This window comes from Dasypus novemcinctus, chromosome 12, assembly GCF_030445035.2.
Source record: "Dasypus novemcinctus isolate mDasNov1 chromosome 12, mDasNov1.1.hap2, whole genome shotgun sequence".
Lineage (NCBI taxonomy): Eukaryota > Metazoa > Chordata > Mammalia > Cingulata > Dasypodidae > Dasypus > Dasypus novemcinctus.
The window spans coordinates 26,851,006-26,869,603 of record NC_080684.1 but is presented as its reverse complement, the minus strand read 5'-3'; the positions used below and the strand labels follow the sequence as shown (position 1 = coordinate 26,869,603).

General features: G+C 37.0%; 1 pseudogene; it reads right to left on the bottom strand.

The window, feature by feature from the left end:
* Positions 1-16,390: 16,390 nt before the first annotated feature.
* Positions 16,391-17,996, bottom strand: LOC101425155 (serine/threonine-protein kinase RIO3 pseudogene; annotated as a pseudogene).
* Between the last annotated feature and the right edge of the window lie 602 nt (positions 17,997-18,598).

Sequence of the window (18,598 nt, the reverse complement as noted above, 5' to 3'; positions counted from 1 at the left end):
AAATACAGTGGGTACTTTTTGCAATGTCCAGGATTGAGGCCAATAGCGCTTATCAATAATAGATACATCCGCACCCGTATCTGCCAATCCAAAGAACACTTTCCCATTAATGGTAATAGTGGTTTCTGGTCTATCATCACCCACAAAAGTCTGCCAGTAAATTTTACTTCCTGTCAATCCAAAACCTCCTTTTATATTAAAAGGAATGGTGGGTGGTTTATAGTATGGGAGCAGCAATATTTGAGCAATCATTCTGCCCATATTAATTTGAACTTGACTTACAGATTGCACCATAACCTTTATCTCCTCTTTATAATCATTATCAATAATTTCAATCTGTATGAACGGTCCCTTCATAGTCAAACTACTTCTTCCTATTATAAGACCAACAGTCGCAGGGGACAAAGGCCCTCTTACTCCAGTAGATATAGTTTGCATACCCATTGCGGGTGTAATTAATTTAGTTTCAGTAGATGGGAGATCTACTGCAGCATTGGCTCTTGTGGCAGCTTTTAATTTTGAAATTGGGATGCATGTTCCTGGCCACTGCTGACAGGATACTGTGTGGCCAGGCTCATGTTTGTCTGAGGGCCCTGAGCTAGGCCCACAAAGTGGTTTCCCGACCTAACTGTAGCTCCATTTTTATGAAATTTAGATTTACACTCATTAGCCCAATGATAGCCTTTTCTACAGACCGGGCGTATTTTAGACGGATTCTGCGGTCCTCTACCTTGAGAGGAATGAGCCACATAAGATCAGCATTCTTTCTGATAATGACCAGGTTTCCCGCATTTGAAACAATTTCCTTTCTTTTTCCCTTCTTTCATATTCCCTTTAAAGGCTGCGGCCAAGACCGCCATCTGGTGGGCTGTTGAGCGAATATCCTGACTGACTTTAATATAATCCTGAATAGATCCTCCTGCTGCTTTTAAAGGTTGAATTGCTTTTTTTACACTCGCTATTAGCCTGATCAAAAGCAAGTGTTAATAAAATTATTTCTCTTGCTTCTGGTATCTCAATTGTTATTATCAAAATGTCAGTTAATCGGGCTACAAATTCTACATATGGCTCATTAACTCCCTGAATTATTTTAGCAAAAGATTCCATTGGTTCACCTGGCACACAAATCCTTTTCCAGGCTACCAAACATGAATTGCATACCTGCATTATGGCCTGATCATCATATTGAAGCTGCCTTTGAATACCAGACCTGGCACCAGTACCTAATAATTGCTCAGCAGAAATAAGGATAGGAGGATTTTGCACAGCATTACACCGTGCAATCATATTGGCTTCATCTGTCCACCAGGTTTTAAATTGCAAAAACTCAGACGGATTCAAAACAGTTCTAGCCAGCATATCCCAATCCCAAGGGATTAGTCAATCTGCTTGAGCCATTCCCTGTACTAATCCAAAAGTATAAGGACTATTAGTTCCAAATTGTACACAAGCTTGTTTAAGCTCCTTTAGAATTTTAAATGGCAATGGTTCATGATGAAAGTAAGCTCCTCCTTGAGGATTATTAGCATCTGGAGGAATTTGCTGAATAGTTACCGGGAAAGCTGTCAGCTACTGCATGGCTTCAGGATCTCCATGTCGGGATCCCTGCATCAAAAAATGCATTAAAGGTGTTATAGGAACTGGGTTGGGTACAAATATACCTTTAGTATATGTTTGGGTGTCAATAGCATCAGTAAATATCCCTTGTGCTGTAGGCATAGTGACCGGGGGAGCCGTAGGAGCAACATTACACAAATTAGGGTAAATGCTAGCTTTAGAAATAATTCAATTTAGACATTTGTTTAGGCAGAAAGGGATTAGTTTCTTTCTCATCAGGAGGCTCATCCTCATCCTTTTCCTCTATTTCCTCCCTGTCCTCACTCTGATGGCCCATTTCATGGGGCTCTCTAGAAAAAAATGGTAATTTCTTCCTCCTCTGCTTCAGACTGCAGCAGATCTAAGGCTGCTGCAATCTGTTGCCCTAAAGCCCACACTGACAATGGCATAGTTTCTCCTTTTTGATATGCTCTGTGTAGCACCTTCATTACCTGTTTCCACTATTTAAGATTTAAAAGATTCTTTCCTTGTGGCTGAAACCAGTAACAGTGTTTTTGTACTAGAGCAAAAAGTTCAAATAAATCAGCAGTTTTTGCTAAGACTCCGACAGTATTTAAAAGAGTTTTTTAGAATGGGAGGATTGCATCCAGCATCCATGTGGAATCTGAGCCTCCTCTTGACATAGAGGTGCAATGGACACAACCAATCCAATGTCCACATAGAAGAGGTGGCATTGGATTGGGAAAAGTGGACATGGTGGACGATGGGTATGGGGAAAGGCAGGAAGAGATGAGAGGTGGAGGCATCTTTGGGACATGGAGCTGCCCTGGATGGTGCTTCAGAAGTAATCACTGGACATTGTAAATCCTCACAGGGCCCACTGGATGGAATGGAGGAGAGTATGGGCCATGATGTGGACCATTGTCTATGAGGTGCAGAGGTGCCCAAAGATGTACTTACCAAATCCAATGGATGTGTCATGATGATGGGAACGAGTGTTGTTGGGGGGGGAGAGGGGAGGTGGGGGGGTGGGGTTGAATGGGACCTCACATATATATTTTTAATGTAATATTATTACAAAGTCAATAAAAAAAAATGTGGATAAAAAAATAAATAAAAATAAAAGAGTTTTTTAGTACCTGTGAATACTCTTCCAGATGTCCTGGTTGATTACCCATACCCTGATGCTAGTGGAAAACAAAACTAATTAAGATTCTTACCACTGTATGGTCAGACTCGAGTCACCTTTCGATGGATTCCTCAACCTTTTAGGAAGGTTTTCAGTTTCTGTGTTCCCAATACTGCCATGGAAGAATCTCTGCTGCAGTCATTTCTTTGAGCCCCATGTTGGGTGCCAGATGTTGGAGTCGTGGACTTGAAGGGTATCAGGAATGAAAGACAAAGAGAGATTGGGATCAGGGGATCTGAGAGCATTGAAGCCTCAAGTTCATCAGACAAATTTATTGATCTCAGGGGCTTGCTTATATACCCCAACTGATCATGAGAAGCAGGAACTATTCTAGATAACTATTACCATTATCTCATTCTAAATAATACAGAAGCAGGGACTATTCTAGATAACTATTACCATTATCTCATTCTAAATAATACAGTGGATTAAAAAGTAACCAAAGTTCACAAAGTTCTATTATGTTACTGAAACAAATATACTCGTAAATCTTGTTGCCCAGGTCATTCTGTACTAGCAAGTCCTGGTTCTACCAGAATGTTACATCTCCCTAACATATCTATGTCCAGCACTTATACCTCTAGGGACAGCATGATGCAGTGGTCAAGGAAGTAACTTGCTGTTATGGAAAAAACATGCCTTTGTTTCCTACACACAGTCAAAATGTTCAATGTAATTCAAATTAAAAAATCTAGCTGAATTGCCAGGATGAGCAGTGAGTGAAAGACCATTAGCGCAGTCAGCTAAGAGCAGAGGACAAGTGTGGTGCACACCCTTTTGCTCGTGATGGTGGTATAATGCAGGGGCTTGCAGATAGCCATGTAGTGGTCCTAGGACACTGCAGTTAGAAGAAAGAATAATGTTGCTCCAATAAGTATGACAAAAATAATTGAATTGCAAAACATTATAGGTAACACTTTTGTCTCCAGTTGCCAGTGTGTACAGGAATCTAGGAACACAGACAGTTGCTAACATTATTTCTAAAATGGAGAAATTATGAAGAAAAAATAACATAGGTATTTTAAGGCAAGAAAGAATTCGCCAGTATTAGAAAGGTAATGATTAGATTTCCAGCCACAGTGAAAATATAGGTGAGAAATGGAAATACTAACAAAACAACCTGTACTCTTGGATCATCTGTTATTCCTAGTAGGATGAATGTTGTTATTGTAGAATGATTTCTCATCCCTCTCTTCAGATAGACATGGAATCTGTTTTAATAAATCATTAACTTTGAACTGAGGAATAGAGTATAAAAAGATTATTTCAATAAATGTTGTAGTGAAAATCCAAGCAAAGGACTAGATACCTTCTGTGATGTTTAAGCTAATGTGTCAACTTGACCACTTAATTGTGCCCCATTGTTTAGTCAAGCTAGCACTGAACTAATTGTAATAAAAGGGCATTTTAGGACTTTAATCAACACTGATTTACTACAGTGGTAAATCATAGATAGCTGATTACAATTATATCAATCAGAGATTGTCATCAGCAATGAGTGACACTTTATCCCATCAGTTAAATGCCTTAAAAGGGTAAGTGATTCCAGCATTGAGTGAGAATTTCTCAGCTTGTCTTTGGACAGACAACATCTCTCAGGACTCATCAAGAAAATTTATTGGACTTTCACTGGATACCCTGGTTGCAGCCTGCCCGTGGTACCTGAACTTGTGCATGCCCATGGTCATGTGAGAGACTCTTATAAAATCTCTTACTATTGACAGATCTCTCGTTGATTCGGTTTCCCTGGAGAACCCTGAATAATACATCCTCTCTGCCCCCTTTTCCACTTGACCTTCCATAATTCTGTGCTAGAAATTATTGTCTCCCACTTCATTTCTCTGAATTCTGCTTTACCCAGGTTTTCAGAGTTGGGCTTATAGAAAATATCCACCTGAATTTTCAATTCCATTCCAGTTACAGGATGAAATTTTTAATTTTAATAGGTTTATTTATAGATACTCTCTACCACTGAGAAAATGAAAAGTTTTTCTTGTTCAAAATATATTTGGATGGAAGGATATAGTACAAGATGCAAACATTAATAGAGGGCTTACTTTGTATCAGGCACAGCTCTACATAGTGTACATTCATTAAGTCATTGAATTTCCCAGCCACTCTAAGAAGTGGGAATTAGTATTCTCACTTTTCTCAGAGATAAAGAACCAGGCATAGAACGTATAGAATCACTCAAGTGAGAAGTTTTACCCGGCACAGTGTAGAGGCTATGGTGTAAGGAATTCTTGATGCTGTAGTGCTAGCATCAATTTGTTGTATTGAATTTTTCAGCTGAATTGGGAGCAGCAATAATCATTCATTCAGCAAGGTTCCAAAAAACCTTTTTCTCTCCACAGGAGCACAGGTAACAGCATTTGGAATGGGAAACCAAAATTTAAATAAAAAATTGCTTTTAAGCAGACAGAAAGAACCATGAAGTTCTGACAGTCACTTGAAATTAGCACAGGCATATTCTATCTCAATAGTCAATGGAAAATAGGGACTTTGAATGTACTTTAAATGAAAAATTGACACCAAAAACTGCAATTTTCAACCTGTCATAACAGCATATCTAGTCATTCTTATATGCCATGATAATAAAGTACCACAATTGGTTTATCTGTACATTTTTCACCTGCTTTTTTTAAAAACCTTTTTTATTTTATTTTTAAATTTGGTTTTGTATATTTTTAAAAGATACTTAGACTACATAAATGTTATTAAAAAAATACAGGGGATTCCCATACGCCCTGCTCCCAACCCCTCCCACTTTTACCCACATTAACAACATCCTTCACTAGTGTGCACATTAATCACAATTGATGAACACATATTGGAGCATTGACACTGAGCATGGATTATAGTTTATATTGTAGTTTATACTCTTGCACATTATTTTGTAAGTTATGACAAGAAATATAAAGTCCCATATCTATCATTGCAATACCATTCAGGACAAATCTCAAGTCCCAAAATACTCCCATGTTACACCTTTCTTCCCTCTCCTTCCCTTCAGAACATCCAGTGGCTTCTACCTCCACATCAATGTAAAAAGTTCTTTCATTGCCAGCATCACAATAAGTCTATACTAGAATACCTGTAAGTCTACTCTAGTCCATCTTACCCCCTGCTTTGAAACATTTATTCCCTTCAAATAATCCCTCCTTAATGTCACCCAAACCCTAGAGTAGTCTTTATTGTTTGGTTGACAAGGGTGCTGAGTCCCAGGATTAAGTCCATTTTCCTGGATCTCCTCCTTTTTCAGGGATTCCTCCTTGTACCCTCTTTATGGTTATATGGTGAAATATTGAAGACTGTGTCCCTGCTATGTTTCCGTTTGAATAGACTCTGCTTTGTTTACTTCTCTGGAATCCTGTTTCAAAATCCATCTCACATGTAACATCCCACTCATCCTCTACCTTCCGAGACCATTGAGAAATAAGATGTTCTTTTGGTCTTCCCCAAGAACAAGAATCTTGTCCTTAGACTACCAAGATTCTTGGTGGCAAACTGTAGTTTATACCAAGGTATTTCTATTCCCAAATGCTTTTGAGGATACCTGCCTGCTCCTTTACTAACACAAAATTATATCCTCCAAGATGGGCAGAGGAAGAATTCGTCTTGAGGAAAGAGCCATATTTCCATTCTCTAAAAATCTGCCTTGACCTTGGGAATATACTATGTTATCATGTTGATTCAGGGTCCCTTTTCTGCCCTCTAGCACTCTGATGTAAGGATGGACTCAACGATTATTTATTCCCCCCCAAAATATTTATTAGCAGGAATTGTATTTAACAAGGATTGAATATTGTACAGAGAATAAATTAAATCTGGCTATTAAATACAGTTATTCTTAAAAGCAAACAAATCCAACCCATTCTTAAGACTTACTACTCCTATTGCCTCCTTGTGTTGCTCCTTCTGAGGATCATAAAAAATCCACTTCTCAGTAAGTGGGGGAATCTTACACATCTAATTCTCAGAGCTAGAACATAACTATGGTCAAACTGGATCTAAAACTACAAAATTTGTAGTAAGGATGTAATTTAGGATTTTGTGCAATTGCTCATCTTTAGTCAATTCTAATAATCATCAATTAATTAAAGTATTAACTTTTCCAATATTTGCTTGGCTTAATATTTTAAGAGCATCTGGGTTTCTTCAATAAGTGACTAGAATAAAATCTTCCCATGAGCCATCAATTATTTCATTATATGAATGATTTTTATTTAATGTTGTAAAATATTTCATATAATGCCCTAAGTGTTATTTAATCTCTGAGCCTGGGATGGTGTTATTTCTTTTCTGTTGTGCAGAGTTGTCACAGTGTGACAGGGTTTATACTCGCCTTTGTAGAAAAGGGCTGCTGACCTGGGCTAAGGGATACATATTTCCTGCATTTTGGCAGCCGTTTGGTAATGTGCACTCTTCTAAGAAGTCAGTGTTTCCTGTTATTCATACATCTTTCTACTTAGTTTTCCACTTCTCTTAAGTTCCTTCTACTTTTACAGCTTATGCCTTCAACAACCCAATACTATCATGCTGGCCAGTATACTGACTCCAAATGAATTTCATGGTTGCTAGTACCTTCTCCTACATTCTTCTGTCTCTCCTGCATATCTTTACAAAATATCATGTGCCCTCAATTCTGAGGAAAGAACTGGATTGTCATTTGTAAATAACTTGCATTTTGTTTGAATGATTTCAATAAGAGGAAAATTATTAGTATAAAACAATTATATTTAAAACTGAAATTTTGTCTGTGAAGGATGACTGTTTTACATCATTATTTCGTGGATAATTTTACATTTGGAAGAGCTACTCTTAATCTTTTTCTGTTTAATAATGATAACACTCCTTCCATCCTCTAAAATATTATTTGCATATTTTAATTTACTTAAATCATTTAGAAACTAACAAAAAGCATAAGAAAAAAAGTAAAGCTCCCATAGCATCCATCACTTCAACATATTTTATTTATTTACTGTATGTTTATGCATTTAAGGTAACACTCAGTATTTATATTTTATTCAAATTATATTACACTGTAAATAACATTAGATGTTGTGTTTTCCTGACCTACCACATTTATTCATTCAACCATTATTGGCAGTTTTGTTTTTCATCATGTGCTTAAATATTATTTTACTTGCTCCATCATTTAAGGAAGAAAATTGTAAAATTAATGGTTCTAATATTGAGAATTTATTTTACTTCCACTTGTTATATAATAATCTTTTAATAACATATTTGCATGTATATTTAACAGCCATGTTTTATATTTCATACTTAAGAACTGGTCAAAGAAGAAATACTGAATCAAAAGATTCTTGATATTTTTTGCTGAGCTAGTCCTTTAGAAAACATGCCATGTATACACTCCCGTTAGTATCTACTTAAGAAAAGTGACCTGCTCCTCTTTAACCCTTACCTGGTCTAAATGGAATCTAAACAGTAGTTATCTAAACCAGGAAATATCCTCTCCCATCTGGAGCTAAAACAATGGCAAATAAATGTTAACAGCTCTCCTTTGCTTTGGAAGAAAAATGGTCTGATCTGCTTAATGAAAAGAATCACTCTATAAATTTTCTTTAATAGAAAAAACATGTTGTACTGGTTCAGACTTTCCAGGTCTCCAGGCTATACTGGAGGGAAAAAACAGAATGTCCCTGTTGCCCTTATTCAAACCAATAATTAATCTACAGCACAATTTACTTTTCCAAAAAAAAAAAAAGAAAAGAAAAATATTATTTGGCACCTTTGGGACAGTGGCCACAAAGACAAGAAATGCAACAATAATAGCATCAGTTGCACCAAAGAAAATATTAGTTTCATTAGATTCATTAGTGTGGTGCATTTGTTACAATAGATTAACATATATCGAAGCATTGTTATAATGCTTTAGAGTTAGAGTTATGGTTTACACTTTGCACTACACAATTTTATAGGTTGTGACAAAATACATAATGGCCTGTATCTGTCATTGCAATATCATACAGAACAATTTCAATGTACAAAAAATGCCCCAAGTTGTACCGATTCTTCCTTTTCTCTCCTCTCAGAAACTCTGATGACTGCTGTCTTTATATCAATGCTACAATTTCTTCCATTACTAGAATAATAATAAATTTACTTTGGCCCATAGTTTTATTTCCCCTGTATGTTTTTTCATTCTTCAATCTTGATGGTTTATGGATGGTGCATGGCTTTGGTGGTGGGGGGATATGTTGGAAAAGGTGCATTTAGGGCATACTTCTATGGCATAGAGTGTTCTCTCAGAGGGTGGAAACCCATACAATAAACAAGAAAACATTAAACTCCTATCCTGGGAAGCCCTGCTACATTCTCCAATAGAGGGGCAAGGATTTATTTCGTTTTAATGATATTCATTTACTGTCCCTAACATGGTAGAAAAATTAGCATTCATAGATTAGACTTTTATTGTGCTGTTTTGAGTCTTTTATGTGGACCCCAGAAAATTATGTTCTTAAACTGAACCTATTGTGAAACCTTGATTAGATTAGGCAGTTAAGGTCCATTTGATAATCAGTTTGGTACAAAAGTAATTGTAGTTTTGCATTGTTGAAATTTGTCATTTGATATTGGCATACATTCTAAAATGTGGTTATGTTATATATCTTTTTAATGTTCATTTCTCAGTTTACGTTTTTTTTGCTAATGACATTACTTGCTGTTTATTTTATATTTTATATTTATTTCAGACTATGGAAATTATGTTATGCAAAAGGCAAATTTGAACAATTTTCTTATTGAGTTCAAAGGGGGTTGTAAAACAGTGGAGACAATTCACAATATCAACAAGGTATTTTGCCAGGAACTATAATGAGCATACAATGCAGTGGTGGTACAAGAAGTTTTGCAAAGGAGAGGAGCGCCTTGAAGATGAGGATTGTACTGGCATGCCATTGGGAGTTAACAATAACCAATTAAGAGCAATCATCAAAGCTGATCTTCTTAAACTGCACCGGAAGTTGCCAAAAAACTCAATGTTGACCATTTTATTATTGTTTGATGTTTAAAGGAAATGGGAAAGGTGGTAAAGCTCCATAAGTGGCTTCCTCATGACTGACCAAAAATTTCAAAAATCATCATTTTGAAGTGTTGTCTTCTCTTATTCTATGCAACAACAATGAAATATTTCTTGATCGGATTGTGATGTGCAATGAAAAGTGAATTTTATATGATAACCAGCGATGGCCAGCTCAGTAGTTAGACTGAGAAGAAGCACCAAAGCACTTCCCAATTCCAAGTGTGCACCAAAAAAAGTTATGGTCACTGTTTGGAGGTCTGCTGCTAGTCTACAACTTTCTGAATCCTGGCAAAACCATGTCATCTGAGAAGTATGCGCAGCAAATCAATGCAATGCACTGAAAACTGCAATGCCTGCAGCTTCCATTGGTCAACATAAAGGGCCGAGTTCTTCCCCACTATAATGCCTGACAACACGTTGTACAACCAATGCTTTGAGAGTTGAATGAATTGGGTTACGAAGTTTTGCCACATTAACCATATTCACCCAACCTCTCACCAACCAACTACCTCTTCATCAAGCATCTCTACAAATTTTTGCAGTGAAAATGCTTTCCAAAAGTTTGTCAAATCCTGAAGCACAGATTTTTATGCTATAGGAATAAACAAACTTATTTCTCATTGACAAAAATGTGTTGATTAAAATGGTTCCTATTTTGATTAGTAAAGATGTGTTTGAGCCTAGTTATAATGGTTTAAAGTTCACAGTTGGAAACCACAATTCCCTTTGCACCAATCTAATATCTGTTTTCCAAACAGGTGAAAGAGCTGAGTGAAATGTTGACAATCATCATCCCTGAATCATCCAAATATTTGATGGGGGAACTATTCTCTGCAATCACACCAGAAATGCACTATTGCTTTTGATTTACTCTTTTTTTATATTAAGGTAGAATTTCATACTTCCCCTTCACCTTTCCTACCATAATAACCCTCATTCTAGAGTTCAGGGAACCAATCTTGAGATTTTGCCTTGTGCTGACGATGACTATTACCTTTGTGCACTCTGAAACCAGGGCAATAATCAGAGCATATGTTGAGGGACCTACTGGGCCCATTTGTGAGATGGAGCTGTACTAAACCTCCATTGATCATCTCACCTCCATGAGTCTTTACTGTTACTGGTGGACCTTAGTGAGGTTTTGAGTCTACTGGAATTAGTGTAAGTTCAGAGCCAGTGTCCAGTATTTCCTGAAAAGTCTGAATATTTCCTTTCCACCAGTACACATTCTACTTGGAAAAAGATTGTATTTTCTTTTGTGGAAGAATGAGGGATAGGTTAATAGTATAAATTTTTGTCAATGTACTGGGGTCCTTCATCAAGGGGATCCATTTCCTGCCCCCACATTCAAGGACTTAAACTGGATCAGATCTGGGAATTGATTGAAGGGTGATGACTCTGTGCTTTGATATTTTGAGTTAGACTTCTTTTCACTTGTATAAGTTTACTGCATATAGAGGTCAAGAAAGAATTTGTGAGCTACTCATTCATTTCTCTTTTATTGACACTGTATTAAACTAACCAATGTCATACGTCTCTGAGGGTCAGATTCTGAATAATTCTTTGATTCATTCACATTTATTGTAACAATGCCTGCCTTGTCTTTGATTACTAAGTGCTACTCCTTGGACCCTGCCACCCCGGATCTAATGTCCCCAATGCATTTAAAGATGTCAGTTCAGTGACAGTAGTACCCCTTTGATTTTGATTTATAGAGAAAAGCAACCAGAGAGCTCTTCAAGGATCTTCTCCTCTCCTGATATTTTATTTTTCACAGTTTTGTAAAAGATGTGTTCTTTGGACCCTCTTGGGTTGAGTAAGACTTCCATGACAAGCCACTGTAACATTATAATCTCCTTGAGCCCTAGATGTCTTTCTTTAAAGTACCCGAGACAATTCTGGAATTTCAACTTCATTTTTATCTATTCTTTCTTTTGGTTCATGATTCAGTGAACTAATCAAAGACACTATGAAATTTCTTTCTAATCTATTGACCTACAACATCAAATCCAGAATCTCTGCTTATAGGCCCTTGTTCCAATCCAGCTCCTGTGGAGGGCAGAGGGCATAGTGACCACAGACCAAAGAATGCACTTGCTACAGAGTCACACATAAACTTTATTGGGACTTACAGACAGGAGAGGATCTCTGGCCTTGGCAGGCCAAAAATGAATGTAGTACTCTGTAAAGAGGTAGGAAAATCAGGGATGATATAAAGGGACTCAGAACAAAGACATTTCATAACAGAGATTCTGTTTGGGTCACATGAAGCACATGTATGGAGCCTGGTGATGTTATTGTGGGAAAGAAGTGTACAGGCTCATTAAAATTGCAGCATATCATATGATACCATCTATAGGTTCATTTTATCTAGGGAGGTCTGCTACTTTTTAACTTATGTCTGGTTATATAGGAGGCTACGTGCTGCAGGTTTTGTGTCCTTTAAGGAGGAAGAGCCCAGGCTCCAGGCTCCCACAGTATAACCCTCATAGCAATCTAAGTTGACTAAGTTGAATGTGCACTGCATTAACACTCTACAGCAACAGTATAACAGACGGCAGAATAATAAGAGTCCATCACTAAAAGCTATTAGACCTACAAAGATATCACCAGGGCCAAGAAAGAGTATTAAAGCAGTTCTCATTCTAAACTTGTTGATGTACTTTGCCAAGCCAGCAACGTGTTCCACACTGTCCAGTTTTCATGAGTGATGTTCAAGGAATGCCAGGAGCCCCCAGTGATGGTAGGTCTGTGCAAATTCAAATTTTGTTCTGATTGTGGACATGGGTTACTGCTGAAGCCCACTGTAGAGAGGTAATGACTAAGGCACTAAGGGCAAAAAGAAGGTTGTTTATGGAGAACCATAAAGGACATATTAAATTCACATAGACATACATAGGTCCCCAGCTATTTCCTGTCCTGATTGGTTCTTATCTGCCTTTACTTGTTGTCTTTTAAGAAGCTAATTGTAAGGTCTTTTTATTTGGAGTTATCCAGGATTATTTTTGAATCTGGGACTTTTAAACTGGACCTGTGACCAGCACTTTAGTGTGCTTTTTCTGACAAGCCACCTTTTCTCTGTTTTCTATACCCCCTGCCTCCACTACCCCCTTGGAGAGTTTACACCTTTATTCTTAAGAGAAACCTGAAGGGCAATGGTCATTCTTCTGTAGCTGCTACCTGATGGTCAGGGGCAGTTGTCCCTGCTTGACAGGGTTTGAAACTCTTGATATTCCATTGGGGTTGCAGGAAGGCAGGTCTGGCACCATTGGGACTGGATAAAACCCCCACATGACTAGGATTTTGTCCTGGAAAGTTTTGGTTCTGGAAGAAATAAACCTAGAAAATGAGTTAAGTTTACAAGGACTTTTAACATGTTTAATATTTTTCTCCATAAGCTTTATAATAGAAGAGATATTATATTCATCAGGTATATAGTACATCACTTAATATTAATCAATACACAAGTTCCTCTTTGATTTGCAGTCAATATATCTAAGTTCCAAGTGTACAATACTATACTTTTTTTTTTTTAATGGAGCAGGTCAAATTGCCAGTTGTATTTGTTTAGGTTCCACTTATGTTACTCTGACAATTATTGCTCCACTTTGTATATCCTTCACACAGCAGGCATGCCGCAGCACTGTTGGTCCTTGGAGGGAAGCTCTAGCATTCCATCGGCCCGGTGCCCAGCACCCTTTGGTGCTATGAAACAGAGCCAATTTGGAAACAATGTTCATTGTATATTTGAACATACCGAGCTATGGCTAGCTGCTGCAGCAGTCCAAAACAGAAACATACTTCCAATTCACTTAAGGAGCGTGTCCAGAGATGTAGTAGATCCTTTCATTGTTTTCGGGTTTGTAGTGACAGACTTAGCCAGTAACTCAAATGGAAAGGCACCAAACAGGCTACCAGGGCCCTGGTTTGAATGCACAAAAAAGTTTGATGATACTGAAGTTTATCTCTTTTAAATTTTATACACTTTCTAAATACTTCCAATGCAGTTTATAACATATTAAATGAAGTCAACTATTTTCAGTCCTTTAGTTTTCACTTTTAACCTTTACCATGATTATGTTAATTAACAGGTATTTTACTTTAGGAAAAGAGTGCTTTCTATTTAGAATATCATAATGTGGTAAATCTGAAATTATAATCTTTTCCCTTAGGGTCTGTTTTTTGTTTGTTTGTTTGTTTTGCTGCAGTTCTTTTGTGAACTTTCTAAACATTTTTGTAAAGTTCATGTTCTTTTTTTTTCTCTCCCCTTTCCCCCATCCCCCCAGTTGTCTGCTCTCTATGTCCATTCTTTTTGTGTCCTTCTGTGACTGCTTCTATTCTTATCAGCAGCACCAGGAATCTGTGTTTCTTTTTGTTGCATCATCTTGTTGTGTCAGCACCATTCCTGGTCAGACTGCACTTTCTTTTCCACTGGGAGGCTCTCCTTATGGGTGCACTCCTTGTGTGTGGGGTTCCCCTACATGGGGGACAAACCTGTGTGGCAGGGCACTCCTTGAGTGCATCAACACTGCATGTGGGCCAGCTCCACACGGGTCAAGGAAGCCTGGGGTTTGAACTGTGGACCTCCCATTTGGTAGGTGGGCTCCCTACCCATTGGGCCAAGCCCACTTCCCAAGTCCATGTTCATTTAGCTAGTTTTTAGGTATGATGTTGACAGAGATTTCCATGAATTCCAAGAACCCAAAAGCATATAATCAGAGTGAAAAGGGAGTGTGGGGGTGAGAGAGAGAGAGAGAGAGAGGGAGAGAGAGAGAAGACAGGAAAGGGAGAGAAGGAGAGGGGAGGAGAGGGAAGGAAGGGGAGGAGAGGGGAGGAAAATATACCTCAATTTTGCACACTGGCTCTCTGCTGGACAACCCTTCAGTGCTTAGCCAGGTCATTTACAACTCCTCCTTAGCTTCGACTTCCTACTTGCTCTGAGTCTAGAGGTCAGCCATATGTGAATATTATTCAGGTATTTTCTGATGGTGTGTCTAGCCCTGGGTATATGTGTGACTTTCTAAATTCTCCAGTATTCATTGCTACTTTTAAATGTTCTAACTTTTCAAAGGATCTCTCCAGCTTTTCATCTCTGGCTTTCAGTGTTCTATTTTTTTTTTTTTTTTACTTTATTGTTTGATACCACTGTAATATTTCTTGTTTGCTTTATGATATTTTTGAGGACTACAAGCCTGTTGATTTTTTTTGTTGTTGTTGTCCTGTGTGGGTTCTGAATTAGATGAAACAAATATGGGCAACTTTGGCTAGTCCTTTAGGTTATATCCAACAGACAACAGACAACCAAAATTCTTTGAGAATAAGATCTACTCCACTTTTTGGAACAGCATCCCACCATGGGAACCCGAGCTATCCTGTGCCTGGGAGGGGTTGGACCTGGCTAGGACAATGCTACAAAGTTTTCCTGTCAATTTTATGTGCTATTTTACTCATTCAGCATTTTCTTGCTTATTGTAATACTTTGCCTCTTTTATGAGTTCACATAAAGATGATTATGAGTGTTTTATCTAGATATTTTGATGTTTCTGTAGAGGTACAAGGTTTTGGAGGTAAGTCTTCTATCATTTTTCTGACCTCACTATACATGCATATTGGACAGTTATTGTCTCTAATATATAAAGTTATTTGTTCTCCCTGGTTCATATTTTGTAGCTGATATTGAAATTCCAGTTAAGTGATCTTTCTTTTTGCATTGTCTTTTTCAATATTAATTCTACCCGGTGATAATTTTATTTCAGGTATTGAATTTTCACATGTCTGTAAACTTCATTTGTTTCTTTTGCTTATTCACTATTTTTACTAGCTTGCCATATTTCTCTCAAAAATCAGTAACTATATAATTTGAGTGAAATGTACACTGAACTTTTTTTCCTTGATTTTATTAAGATATCTCAAACATGGTTAAGTCTGAAATTATGTACTTCCAGAAAAATTACTTTTTCATTATAAATGCAGAGCAACTACATCATGCACCCAACTACTTTACATAAATGTAGAAAAGCTGTATGTTAAATTAAAAAAAAATATTCGGATATTTAAGAAGCTCTTAATATGTTTATCTCTTTCAGAAACCCAAAGTAGAATTCAGTTCATTTTCATAATTTATCAGTATAAAATTGCTTATTCCATTTATAACACTGACTAAAAGAGAAGAAAATTTTGTCTGGAAATATAATTGAGAAAGAAAAGCAAATATATTGTAATAAAATCTTCTCCTATAAACACTTATGTCCTTTCCTTCCACTTTTGGAAATGTTATCCTAGATTTAAAATGTTTCATATTTTATACCATAAATCATGTAAATTCAGGTCTATTTTAGCTAGAAAACATTTAGCTATTAAATAATTACATTATCTTATTCATAAGATGAGAGATAGTGAGACTCTTTTCTCTCAGTGCTGAGCTATAAATTCCACACCACCTGGCATATGGGTTACAGGGAAATAAAGCAACACAGAAGCACCATTGTACACTTTTATGGTCCCTTTTTGTTATATCAAGTCACCCATAACTTAAATTGCCATTAAAATCTGAGAGTCTCCACTGCGTTAACATTTAAAGGCGGTGAGTAATGGTGTTATACATCATATAGTGCTGGCAGTCCTCCATCATCTTTCAAAAAAGAAGGAGCTTTCCTTCCATTCTTCTGAACATGATCTTCATTCATCTTCTCCAAAACTTAAGTAAGAAACCAATGTCGTTATTAAATGAGATGTTTAAATCTGAAATAGCATTAAAGAGTTTTCTTTTATCAAGAGCATATTTTATCCTCTGTTCAGGAAAAACTGTGAGACATTCCTACAGTCTCAGAAGAGAACTCCAGGCCAAGAGGACAGTTTGGCTCTAGACTGATATCAGTCAACGAGACCTTGCCAGCATGCTACAGCATGTTATACTCGCTGAGGCTTGCACATACAAGCATATGTTCATTATATAATAGTTGTATCATATGAAGAGTTTGATAGTAGGCTCCTTTCATTTCTTTAATACTGAGCCCTTCTTTTAATTAGGATCGGGAACTTGATCCTGGTCAACAAAAGTTATAACTAAAATGTGTTTCTTGAGCATTACAACTTTCAGACAAGGAATTCCAGCTCTGCATTCCTAGGAGATTGTGCATTTTTTTTTCTGCCCACATGCAGATAATTCTACATAGATTTCATTTGCTAAAGTGGTCTTTAACCCTGAAATCATCTTTAGTGTATTTGTCACATTTCTTAAATGCATTAAGAGTTTAAATACCTTGATGGCACATACAGTGGGTATAACTTTATTATCTTCCTTTGCATCCTCCGTCCTTACTACATATGTATAAGATTAGAGATTCCTTTCTTGTACTAATACAGACAGTTCTTGTTTCTAGCATCTTAGAGTTGATCATTTTATGCATAATTATACTTGTCTTAGGATCAACTGCTTTTTCTGCAGTAAATTGCTCCTTTTTTTTCCATGGTGGTGGACATTTCAATTGTTCTTCTTATAGGCATGTTATTTTAAAGCATACATTCCAATTCTATCTCCTATCTGAAAATGTTTCAGGTGCAAATTTTTTCATTGTTACTATATTCTTTCTCCCACAAACTACTTGATCATGTTTGGCAGTGATGTTTTTCCAATAAACCATTTTCGGTATAGGAACTGGTTTTGTAGATATGTAAGAATCCTCATGACTATCTTGCCAGTCATCCTCATTTTCAGAGCTATCACTGTCTTCATAAGGAGGCACTTTTGATAATTTTCGAGGGAAATGGAAACCTTCTATCACTGTTGAATATTTTTTTCTTCACACTTCAGCTGTGCATCATATTCTCTGTCAAATTCCATCTGTTATATCAGAGTCAATATTAAGTCCCTCCACATATCAGTGTTTTCTCCCAGAATAAATGGTCTTTTAGCGATAGCAACTTCAGGAAAAAGCAGCACCTCTTCTAATTGTAATTATTTAGCCAGCTGTTCACTCATTACATCAAACAACATGATACTGTGTTTTGAAGGGAAGCCTGTGGGCAGTGTCTGGGTCCCCAGGCTGCTCTGGGCTGGACTCCAGTGATGCTGCTCTGACCAGGTCCATGAGAGAAAGAAGTCAGTGAGGAGAACAGCGCGTAGATGTGGAAGGACCAGGATTGTCCACAGAGAACTGTTGGTACAAGTGTGTGGTGACAGATGGAATTTGACAATTTCATTTGCTTTTTTTAAAATATACTTTTCAATATTTTAAATGGATACTTAGATTACATAAATGGTACACAAAAAATATATAGGGGATTCCCATATTCCCTGCTCCATAGCCCTCCTACATTTTCACATTAACGACATTCTTCATTAGTGTGGTTCATTTGTTACAACTGATAAACATATATTGGAACATTGCCACTAAGTGTGGATTATAGTTTACATTGTAGTTTACCTATCTCCCACACATTTTTTAAAGTTATTGCAAGATATATAATAGACTATTATTGCCATTGCAATGTCATTCAGGACAATTTCTAAAGTCCCCAAAAATGCCCATAAATTACACCTACTTTTGTCTCTCCCTTACTTCAGATCCTCCAGTGGACACGTCCTACACATCAATGATAAAATTTCTTCCATTGTTAGAATCACAATAAGTCTGTAGTAGAATAACTAAATCTACTCGAATCCATCATTCATTCCCCAAACCTGAGGATTCTGGGATGGTGATGCTCACTCTGCCTCGTTTCTTTCTTAGTTTGGTTCATGTTTTCTCTTAAATCTTCAAATACTTTTGAATATTTATTACAGCTTTTTAAAATCCTGGTTT